The sequence below is a fragment of the Protopterus annectens genome, chromosome 2.part0, assembly GCF_019279795.1.
Source record: "Protopterus annectens isolate FY-2018-M chromosome 2.part0, PAN1.0, whole genome shotgun sequence".
Classification (NCBI taxonomy): Eukaryota; Metazoa; Chordata; order Ceratodontiformes; family Protopteridae; genus Protopterus; species Protopterus annectens.
Genome location: NC_056728.1, coordinates 1,537,265,421 through 1,537,278,082, shown reverse-complemented (window position 1 = coordinate 1,537,278,082; position 12,662 = coordinate 1,537,265,421).

Below are 12,662 nucleotides of genomic sequence, written 5' to 3'. Positions count from 1 at the left end.
TGTTAGCTCCTAAACTCAGTAATGCAATAGAGGGATGAAGACAGAAACTAGGGTATTGCAACATGTTTGCTAAGGAAAGTGTGAACAGTTTTACAAGCATCATGACAGGAGAGTATTTTATTCATGTGGGAGATATGCTTCATATGATTTATCACAGGGATCAGATCAAGAAAGAAAAAGTTGGAATAGATGACTGGTTTATGTTAATTTTTTAAACGTTACGACTATATGGTTATTGCAAAAATGGAATTCCATTTCCAGAAGTGATGCAAGATGGAAAGTTTGGCTATATTAATTAAACTGCATCACCAAAGCGAATTATCCTTGAACAGAATTCCATTTCTGAAGACTGACTCAGAATACAAAGAAATTAAAGTCTGGAAAATATGGAAACAAAAATTAAATAATCCAAAGAAACATTCAGCTTAGAACATAGCAACACTTACAAACCTAGCATTAGAAAATCTTATTTAAACTTCAAGTAATGTACTTAATGGCAATGAAAAATATCTGAGAAAACAATCAGAAGTCTTTCCTGGTATTCACAGACAGCGTATAGAGGTGTGAAAGTCCTCTGGGCACTTTGGTATGCTGTTGTTCTGGATAGTGCTTCACAGACAGATATTGTTGTCCTTAATGCTGGTGTACAAAAGACAGTCTGTGCTTATGAACTGCACACAGGAGCACATTATACATACTGCTACACACTAAGTAAAAGTGCCCAATCCGGACCCTCCCCCAGCAGTCGGACAGCTGCTGTACAGTCCTGTGTCAGTGCAGTACAGTACAGCAGGGAACATCTATGTACAAAATATATATACAGACAGCCTGCACTGTGCTGTGACCTGCTGTCAGGCATAACTGTGAGCCATAAAGAACACACAGTTATTAGGCATGTTGGTGAAGCCTGACTCATTACTATGATGTGGTAAGGACAGTTCTGGTGCTATATGAGCTTCCATTGATTGAAGTTCACTTGCATCATTCTTTGTGGGTGGGAGAAGTTTGTGCTTGGTAGCAAGTTTTTCTGCATTGTAAGGAAATCCATTCATGATAGGGACTTTTCTGCCATGCAATGGAGGTATTTGAGTTATTTTCTTTTGTTTTGCTTGAGACAACACTAGTGTGGTGTTCAGCACTGTGTGAATACTTGCAAGGAAGGGGGATCACTGCAATAACAGGTACAGCCTTACCATGTAGTGTATGGCAGGTGTCCCATACGTTACCCATTTGGGTTCAGTCAGTTTTCCACTGGTGCTAGGGTTCTTGAATTGTGCATAAATGGGGGAGGGGTACATTTGCATGGGGACTTGAAAGGAGGCATGCTGTGTTAGTGTGATGCCCCTGCACTGGTCCAGTAATAAAGGAGGATCAGTCTCACCACTAACACCAATGAGGCATGTGCACATTGGGAGGATGACAAGTACGCATACAGTAAAGTACAATGTTCCCTTAAGAGCATACAGAGATCACAGTCAGTCTGGGGCTGGTTTTCCCTCTTTCTCTAGATCCCCAATAACACTCCTCACTGGCACAGCTCTAGATTGGAGTCCTTATTCAGGGTTCCAAGTCAAGTCCTCCCAGCACTCTCTCTCTCTCTCTCTGTCCAGCCAGTGCTTTGTGTCCCTGCCCAAGTAGCTGACAGACATACACACACTTTGAGATTTGATTTATACACAAGCACACACTTGGAGAAGGCTGGCAAAGGTTCACTAGCTATGGCCCCTTCTGCCCAGACCATAAGGTAGTTAGCACTCCCACCAGAACCCCTACTTATCAGCTACTATAAGGCCCTTTCCAAAGGGTGACCAATTCTACTGTGTAATGTTACTTCAAATGGTAAGTGTGACCAGAACTTTTAAGGCTATTTAGGTGTTACCAAATACATATACAAATACTTTAAGAGCTTAAATATCTCTAACAAACCAGCCAGAATTAAAAGGTTTAAATATATTTAATAATAAATAATAACAAAACAAGACAATGCTCAGTAACTCAATACAGTAACAACAGAGTTTAGAATCACAGGAAATAATTTAAAACAATATTGCAGGACAGTCTCACACAAATGCAGAAAACATCTAGACTAAGCTTACTATATTCATATCTATCTCTAAGAGGAATACTATGAACTAAGTCTTACTTACAGAGCAAGACAAGAAGTGCTGAATGGACATTTACACATCCAGAGAGAAATGCACAAATTTTCTCTCTGAGATAGTTCTTAAATTAATAATATACATTACTGCTGGGTTAGCTAGATGACATCACTATGTGACACCTGCCTCTAGTTCCCAGGCTAAACAGATACTAACAGAATTTAACATGTCTCTATAAAAAACACTTATCTCTTAGAAGCTGACACATCTCTTAGAAGCTTGCCTGAAACTGGAAGTTGTAAAACAATTAGCACTTTTACATTTTAAACCTAGTAATTATTTTGGTCTTAAGACAATAGAAAGAAACTCTAGCTGTAGACATTCTGTCTTCTTGCTGAAACTGAGAGATACCACAGTCGTAAACAATTTTAACTTATTTTGTTAGAGTTTTGCAAGTTAACTCTGTATGTTCCAACTTCTGCCATGAAAATATTCATTTGCATAGACATATAGTCCATATACAGTTCTGCTCTTCTCCATTAGGGTGCACTGTGGTTGCATTCCTGAAGCTCAGCACATAACATACAGTTTAACACAATAACATATAGTTTTCTTACATTTGTAAGACAAGCATATGGATCATATTAATATTTACAAATGACATAGGATTATTTACAAAATTCTAGCTAGCTCGGCTGGTAGCCTTCACAATCCCCCCCCCCCCCATGAACACTCAAGCTAGTTTTTCAAGTGACCCATGAGAAACATTGCTTGAGAGGGTTGAGCTTATCTGGGAATACCTTACCCCATTCCCTGTCTTGAGAGCCCATCTGCTTTGGCATTGCTAACCCCACTGCGGTGCTGCACTGACATATATGCTTGCAATCCTAGGCTCCACCTTAGTAACTTGGCATTTTGCTGACTGACTCCATGTAGTGTTGTTAATGGATTGTGGTCTGTAACTGCAGTGAATTTCCTTCCATACAGATAAGGCTGAAGTTTCTGCAATGCCACACTATGGCTAGACATTACTTTTCTACAGCTGCATAGTATTCCTCCCTGGGTTGGAGCCTACAACTGAGATAAATCCCTGGATGTTCTTCTTCTTCTGAAGAAGAAATCTGGCTAAGTATAGCCCCCACCCCATGGTTTGAAGCATCAACCTGCACAACAAATTATTTGGTGTAATCTGGACTGGCTAACACAGGGGGTCCTCCCAAAGCTCCTTTAAGCTTTCTGGAATGCCTGCTCAAATGCTGGGGTCCACACTACCCTGCTTTGTAGTCTGCCCAGCACCTCCCTGAAATGCTGAAGGTGCTCTTGCCAGGAATGACTGTAGATGGCAATATCATCTAGGTAAGCAAGGGCAAAATCTCCTGCTCCTGCTATGATATGATCTACCAGCCTCTGGAAAGTCACTGGGGCATTTTTTCATCCCAAAGGGCATCTTTGTGAACTCATGCAAGCTAAAAGAAGTCAGAAAAGCTGACCTCTCTCTAGCACTGGGGGTCAAGGTCACCTGCCAGTAACCCTTGGTAAGATCAATGGTGATAATATACTTAGCTCCACCCAGCTGTTCTAGGGCTTCATCTGTCCTAGGCATGGGGTAAGCATCTGACTCTGTGTGACTATTTAATTTCCTGTGGTTCACACAGAATCTGGTGCTGCCATCCTTTTTTGGCACCAGCACCACTGTGGAGGCCCAGGGACTGCTGGACTCCTGAATTACCCCTAGTTGCAACATTTCCTCTATTTCCTCCCTCAGAGTCTGTTTGACTCTCAGGCACACTAGAGGTTGCCTGCCTAATATGCTTTTGGGGTCCTGTATCCACATGGTGCTGCACCAGGTGGGTGCACCTTGGTTTTCCAGTGAAAATGTCCCCAAACTCCTATAACACTGCTCGGATTTCTCGAACCTGGGTAGGAGATAGCTGCTGGGACATCGTTCCACTGAGGTGTCAGTCCGAGCTTCACTAAGGAGATCAGTCACCAGATCGGGTCTATATCAGGACGTTGAATGTTGAAAAGAGCAAATGCTCTTATATCGAACCCTGATAATCGAATCCACAGAATGTCAAATGGCCGGAACAGTGATTTTTTTCCCACAGAAAAAAATTGCTGGGCCATTGCTGGGACTTTGCTGTTTTCTCCACTGTGGTGCGATCTCAGAGTTGGTATATTTAAGTAGGGGGAGGTGTGGGGGGCTGTGCCCCCGACTTTATTTTGTCTATGGATTTTTTTTGGGGGGCAGCAATTTTTTCCGTGGGAAAAAAATCGCTGTTCCTTATGTTTGACATTGTGTGGTTTCGATTAGACATCAATGTAAGACCTTTCACTCTTTTCAATGTTCAACTATCTAATATAGACCCACCAGATCCCCCTGAGACTCTTCCTGCAATCTACTGCAAATACTCTGCATTAGGGGCTCCCTATCATGGTAAGGTTTATTCATGTTAATATGGTAGAATTTGTGCCCCTACTTCCTGCCTAGCATTTCTACCATGTAGTTAACATCACTGACCTTCCTTACCACCTTGAAGGGTCCCCCCACAGTATACAGATTCCCCCTTCCCCCGAGAATCAGGTGGTTCATTAGCTACCTGCCTCAGTCCTTATAATGCAGGGTCTGAGACCTGAGCCTATCTCAACTCTCTCTTTGTAACCCTTCCCAGCTCCCCTTCCACAGGAAGTCTGGTATCCTCTGATAGCGGTGCCTTACTGTCAGCTTGGGTACTACTACTCACCTCTGCCCTTGCAGTCACTGTGTCAAAGGGAACATCAGTACCCACAAGCAGCTGTGGCTCACCTTCAGTCTTACTGCTACAGAGTAGCCCCCTCCCTGAAGTAACCACCTCACCAGTCCTGGCTGCAAGTGTGCGATCTGTCAGGGTCTCCCCCAGGCTACCAGACTCACATGCTTGTCTCCAAGCCTGACTGCGGTTAACTGCATGAAGACATAGTACTGCATTACCAAAATCATTCCCTATCAGGACATTTGCAGGGTGGTAGTTTAGTACCCTTGTTGTCTTGAGACAACCTACTCTTGGCATTTTGTCATTTCCAATTACTGGCTCCTTCACCTTTTGTTCCCCACCTTGCCTCTGTGGACATCTATATGCTACATCACCCTATTAGTTGCATTTAAAACATTTAACCCTAGGTCCTGGACGTTTACCTGGACTAGTGGCTTCCCCTGCTACTGGTAGATTCTGTTGGGGCAGTTGGGGCTGCCCACCATGGGTTCCCTTAGACCCATGAGCAGTACTGGGAGTCCATTTCCTGCGCAGTGATGCCCTGCTTGCTAGGTATAGGTCTCCCTTCTTCCCCAACTTATCTACAGTAGCACATTGTCTATCAGCTAACCAGATCCTCATATCCTCAGGCAAAGTACTAAGGGCTTGTTCCATCACCAAAAGGTCTGCTAGCCCTTCAAAAGTGGTGACCCGTCATCCACTCACCCATCTATGAAAATAAGTGCTTAGTTCAGCAACATAGTCACACACACTTTCATCTGCCATTCATCTATGCTCACAAAACTTTTTCCTATAAGCTCAGGTATCAGCTTAAAAAATTCTAGCAAACAATGCTTTATAACAATATAATTTAAAAAGTCATTATCAGACAGTTTGGACAGAACAGTTACAACTTTACCATGGAGTAAGGGGGTTAGGAACTGTACCCAGAGCCCTTGGTCAACATTATACTGTTTGCATACCCTCTCAAACATATGAATGGAACTATCAAAATTATCCCCTTCTGTAAATTGTGGAAACAATTTACTGACCTTTGTTGCTTCTGGAGTTTGGTTACTCCCTTCCCTATTACCTCCATGATTCTGGTAAAGAGTCAGCATCTCCTTTTCATGTTGCCTCTGCGTCTCCTTCTCCTCAGCTTCAAGATGTCTTAGTCTCTAGATGCCTCAGTCTCTCTGCTGCTTCTATTTCCAAATACTTGGCCTCCAACTCAAGTCTCTTTAACTCCAGATGGATTTTTAAGTTCTCTGTGGAAAGGTTGAGCTGTCAATTTTCTGAGAGTTGTACATCTCCACAGGCAGTCTGATTGTCCTCCTGGTTGCTATTCTCTGATGCAGCTGTTATTAAAGCTGCAATCATGTCTTATTTAGTCAGGTTTTCATGCACCGACCCTTTAGCCTGGCACATCTCAGCGAACTGGTTACTTGTCACTTGCCATACGCCTCTGCTGACATGCTTGCCTGCTCTCCCTGACTAACTAAGCTAACAAAAATAAATAAATAAAAGAATTGTGATATGAACTCATGTTCACTGCATGGCTGATTTAGAGTACAAACAATTTCAGTGACCACTGTACACAAGCTACAGAAATTCAATATCCACAGCACTACAAGTCAATTAATATGTGATGTGGCTATCTCGCCACTATCAAACAATTAATATTTAATGTGGATATCCCACCACTGCCAAACAATTAATATATGATGCCCCTGCACTGGCCTAGTAATTGAGGAGCCTCAATCCTCACCACTATCACCAGTGAGGGATGTGCACATTGGGAGGATGGCAAGTGCACACACAGTAAAGTACAATTTTCTCTTAAGAGCACACAGAGATCACAGTCAATCTGGGTCAGGTTTCTCCCTCTTTCTCCAGATCCCCAATAATACTCCCCACTGGCACAGCTATAGAGTGGAGTCCTTAGCCAGGGTTCCAAGGCAAGTCCTTCTAGCACTCTCTCTGTCCAACCAGTGCTTCGTGTCCTTGCCCAAGTAGCTGACACATGCACACACATTTTGAGATTTGATTTATACATAAGCACACACCTGGGGAAGGCTGGCACAGGTTTACTGGCCCCCTACTGCCCAGACTATAAGGTAGATAGCACAGCCACCATAACCCCTACTTATCAGCTACTATAAGGCCCTTCCCAAGGGGTGACCAATTCTACTGTGTAATGTTACTGTTATCCAAATGGTAAGTGTAACCAGAACTTTTAAGGCTATCTAGAAGTGGCCTGTACAGTGTTACAAATACATATGCAAGTACTTTAAGAGCTTAAATATCTCTAACAAACCAGCTACAATTAAAAGGTTTAAATATATTTAATAATAAATAATAACAGAACAAGACAATACTCAATAACTCAATACAGTGACAACAGAGTTCAGAATCACAGGAAATCATTTAAAACAACATTGCAGGATAGTCTCACATAAATACTGAAAACATCTAGACTAATTTTACTATATCCCATCTATCTCTAAAAGAAATACTATGATATAAGTCTTACTTACACTGCAAGACAAGAAGTGCTGAATGGATGTTTACAGGTCCAGAGACATGATAAAAAATGCACAGACTTTCTCTCTGAAATAGTTCTTAAATTATTAATACATATTACTGCTGGGTTAGCAAGATGACATCACTATTTCACACTTGCCTTAGTTCCCAGGCTAAACAGATACCAACATAATTTAACATGTCTCTATGAAAAATGCTTATCTCTTAGAAGCTAACACATCTCTTAGAAGCTTGCCTGACACTAGAAGTTGTAAAACAATTAACACTTTTATATTGGTTTTTCAGTGTGACCTTCTAACTCTTTGTTTTAATTTGTTAGTTGGGATATTTTGCAGTTAACCTAATGATAATGGACATCAGCTGGGTATAACAACCCTGTGTTCCTTATGCTTAGTCAAACACTCTGCTTATGCTAAGCTGATGAGGTTATAACAAGGCTGAAATATGCATATCCATAGCTAGTGAGGTTTGGGTTTATTGGCTTGAAATTGTCCATTAAAATAACTTCAAATGTAAAAGTCATGGGCAATCAGAATCACCATATAGCTAAAACACCTGATGTTCATGAGGGTCATTTGCATATATCCCATGTGCCTCTGCTACAGAAGGTTTGGGAGGTCACTCATTGGAAGTTCTAGCTTGGCTGGAGTTTTCATTTAGTTTTTTTTTGTTATTGTTTTTTCAGTGTGACCTTCTAACTCTTTGTTTTAATTTGTTAGTTGGGATATTTTGCAGTTACCCTAATGATAATGGATATCAGATGGGTATAACAACCCTGTGTTTCTTATGCTTAGTCAAACACTCTGCTTATGCTATGCTGATGAGGTCATAACAAGGCTGAAATATGCATATCCATCGCAAGTGAGGTTTGGTTTTATTGGCCTGAAATTGTCCATTAAAACGACTTCAAATGTAAAAGTCATGGGTAATCAGAATCGCCATATAGCTAAAACACCTGATGTTCATTAGGGTCATTTGCATATATCCCATGTGCCTCTGTTACAGGAGGTTTGGGAGGTCACTCATTGGAAGTTCTAGCTTGGCTGGAGTTTGCATTTAGTTTTTTTGATTGTTTTTTTCAGTGTGACCTTCTAACTCTTTGCTTTAATTTGTTAGTTGGGATATTTTGCAGTTACCCTAATGATAATGGATATCAGATGGGTATAACAACCCTGTGTTTCTTATGCTTAGTCAAACACTCTGCTTATGCTATGCTGATGAGGTCATAACAAGCCCGAAATATGCATATCCATGGCTAGTGAGGTTTGGCTTTATTGGCCTGAAATTCTCCATTAAAACTACTTCAAATGTAAAAGTCATGGGCAATCAGAATCACCATATAGCTGAAACACCTGATGTTCATAATGATCATTTGCATATATCTCATGTGCCTCTGTTACAGGAGGTTTTGTAGGTCACTCATTGGAAGTTCTAGCTTGGCTGGAGTTTTCATTTAGTTTTTTCTGATTGGTTTTTCAGTGCGACCTTCTAACTCTTTGTTTTAATATTTTAAACCTAGTAATTATTTCTGTCTTAAGACAATAGAAAGAAGCTCTAGCTGTAGACATTCTGTCTTCATGCTGAAACTTAAGAGACACCACAGCTGTAAACAATTTCAACATATTTTCTTTGAGTTTTGCAAGTTAACTCTGTATGTTCCAACTTCTACCATGAAAACATACATTTGCATAGGCATATAGTCCATATACATTTCTGCTCTTCTCCAGCAGGGTGCACTGTGGTTACATTCCTGAAGCTTAGCACATAACATACAGTTTAACACACACATAACATATAGTTTTCTTACATTTGTAAGACAAGCCTATGGATCATATTAATATTTACAAATGACATAGGATTATTTAAGAAATTCTAGCTAGCTGGGCTGGCAGCTGTCACAGTTAGCACAGTGGGACAACACTTAATACTATAGGCACCATTGTGTCATTTCTTTTCTTTTTGTTTATGAATCACTATTTGATTCTTCTGCATACTAATGATTATGACTATAGCCATTTGTACTACTAAAATCTTTCCAAACGTTTCCTCAGAAACTAAGCAGAGACCTTAAATTTCATAAAAGATAATATTTCTCTTCACACATATTCAAAAATATATATATCTTCTATAAAATTATGCCAGCCCAATCCCAAATGCCCCACTATACAAACTGCTGCTGATCTTCCCTTTTACTTTAACTTAGCAAAACATGCAACAGTAAAAGAACTACAAGACAAAAATAAAATACTGCTTCAGTCCTGTATATGATACCCTACTTCCAAAAGTACTAAAATAGATAGTACAATTTTGTGTAAACTATAAGTGCTATTTGCTATGTAATAAATAAAATGTTATCAAACATGGAGCAAGGCTTGCCAAAAAGAATCCATATTTATATATCAGAAGCACGCATTTGAAAATGCAGCCAAACTACAGTATTACAACTACTATCCTACTATTGTTTCTCTAATATAATCCTGTAATTGACCATCAACATATCTCTAACAGAACTTTCAGATGCTTACCCAGTTGTAACCATTCAAATATTAACACCATTTCCTACGACATTCTTCAAGGGTCATTGCTTGTGACTTTATTATTCTTATTATTCACTATCAGTCTACTTTGGGAGTTGCTGCAGATTAATTATATCTTATATGCAGATGAACTAGTGATAACAAAAGGTCACAAATCATCCTAAGACATAAACAAAATAACCCAAAATGATCTCTGCACACTATGAAATTGGATGACTAGAAACATATTAATTATCAACGCACAAAAATCTGCAGCAATGCTCCTAGGGACAACACAAACACTTGGCTGAGCACAAATTGTTTCTATTAAAGACCCACAAAGTAGACCTCTCCTTGTCACAACAAAGTGCCTAGGAATAATACTAGATCAAAATCTCTCTTTTTCCAAACTCGAGAAGAGGAAAAGTCCAAAAAGTTAGCATCTCATCTCAAAATCTCATATAAAATTGCTTACCTTTCATTTATTTAAAACAAAACAAGTCATAGCTACTCTTCAGACTAGAATATGGACTACCTATTATTTTTTTACTCCCTGCAAAACACCTATGTCCTGCAAATGACAGAACACAAGTTTCTTAGATTCTTTTTCTTCAAACACCTAACAGGGAACTTTAGTGTACAACACAAGACAAGACAGACTAGCTATCAATAATACCTAAGACAGCTTTCTTTTTAAACTCCTTTCTTTCAAGCTACCGAATAAAAGTTGTTGCACCTCTATAGAACAAACTTCAGATAAGAAACACCACCTGTTTTCTACATAGCCAAAAAAGCATGTAGCCTTGCAGAGGTCTTTATTGCTTAGCAATAAGTATTGCTAAAATATCTCCAGCAATCTGGAATAACATTAGGAAATCAGAAAAACAAAGAACTTTCAGCTATTCAGAAAACAAGTAAGAACTAAAAACTCACACAAACTCACACACACACACACACACACACACACACACACACACACACACACACACACACACTAATGTCTCTAGCTGTTTTATACACTGTCTTGGCCATGTGGGTTGTCACTGAAAAGGGTCACTGGATCAGCTCACGTACCTGGTCATCAAGTGTTAAACAAATAACATAACATTCATATTCAACCTGTACTTAAGTGGTTAAAGATGAGACTTACAAATTTTGTGTTGTGGTACTTCCAGTCAGGGATGAACATAAGAGAAGCTGAGCTGGTACTTCACAAAGACCAAGATATATGTAGGTCAGTTATTCATCTTAGAACATCTATAGAATTTGAAGTATATACAGTAAAGGCTGGGAGTGAAAATAAGAGGAAATTAAACCTGTAATTAATAAAATAATTAAACATAGAAAAGAAAAGCATTGGTGACCACTTAGTTAGTTGGTGATTGATAATAAATAACAAGTCTGTTACCACTTCTAGTGGAAACAGTGTGGCAGCACACATGAAAAATCACATTGCATGGCTATTAATCAAGCTTGTATTCTATAACGAGGTCTTAATCTCATTGCACAGATGGGTAAATCTTGATCTAATGTGTAATATGAGTATATGCATGGATTACATGTAAAGGAACATAATGAAGCAGAATGGTGTAGGTGCTGCTGAGTTATATACTACAAATGCAGTAGAAACTGTAAATAGTGCAAAAGATGATTTAGCTTTGGTACTGAATGTAGAAAAACACAAATGTAGAAGTGCCAAATAATCCAGGAGAGCCAACAAATCCTAAACACACTTTTATTATGAATAAAATACAGCGTTTTCGCTACCAAAGTGAAGTAGCTTCCTCAGAGGCAAGAAAACACAGTCAAAAGGCGCCAAACCATTATATAGTAAGTGCACCTTCATTCAATTAAGATGTAATGGGGAATTAGTATGACCTGAAATACCCCATTTTTTTAAAAACATATACACATTCACGAAATCCCTAACATTTTCAATATGTTTATCTAATCTAATCTATCTAATTATTATTTTTTAGCCCATGTCATTTTATGTTATTTGAACTTATACTGTTATTAAGCATTGTTTAATTTGTTTTTTATTGCCATATATAACAGTATTTACAATTTTAGAGTTCATTTTATAGTTCACATTGCCAAAAGATCACTTAGAGAAACATATTGAAAATGTTAGGGATTTCGTGAATGTGCATATGTTTTTAAAAAATGGGGTATTTCAGGTCATACTAATTCCCCATTACAGCTTAATTGAGTGAAGGTGCGCTTACTATATAATGGTTTGGCGCCTTTTGACTGTGTTTTCTTGCCTCTGAGATAGCGAAAACGCTGTATTTTATTCATAATAAAAGTGCGTTTAGATTTTGTTGGCTCTCCTGGATTATTTGGCACTCCTACATTTGTGTTTTTCTACAGTTTTTGGTACTGAATGTGATATACCATCTGAATTACTCCAACTGTATTGCATGAATCATTCTGCCAAGCTTCATTGAGAAAAATAAATACCAGTTGTGTAAGTAAACTTACGGAAAGGTAGATGTCTGAATAATCACTGCTGCAGTAGCCTTAGCTATATGGAGCTATAACCTCCCAAAGATATAACAGACAGCCAGCTTCCAAAGCTTCAGGGGACCTTCCACACACCCAAACCTTTAGTCATCTCAAGTTGAGCTGACTGAAAAGACAGCTTTAGGTGCAAGTCCTTCAGAGCTTTCATGCCAATAGTGAGAGGAAGGATGAGCCCTGAAAAGACAATGCTAAGAATGACAAAAACAAAACAAAAAAATGTCCAAACACACACTTCAGTAGTGATC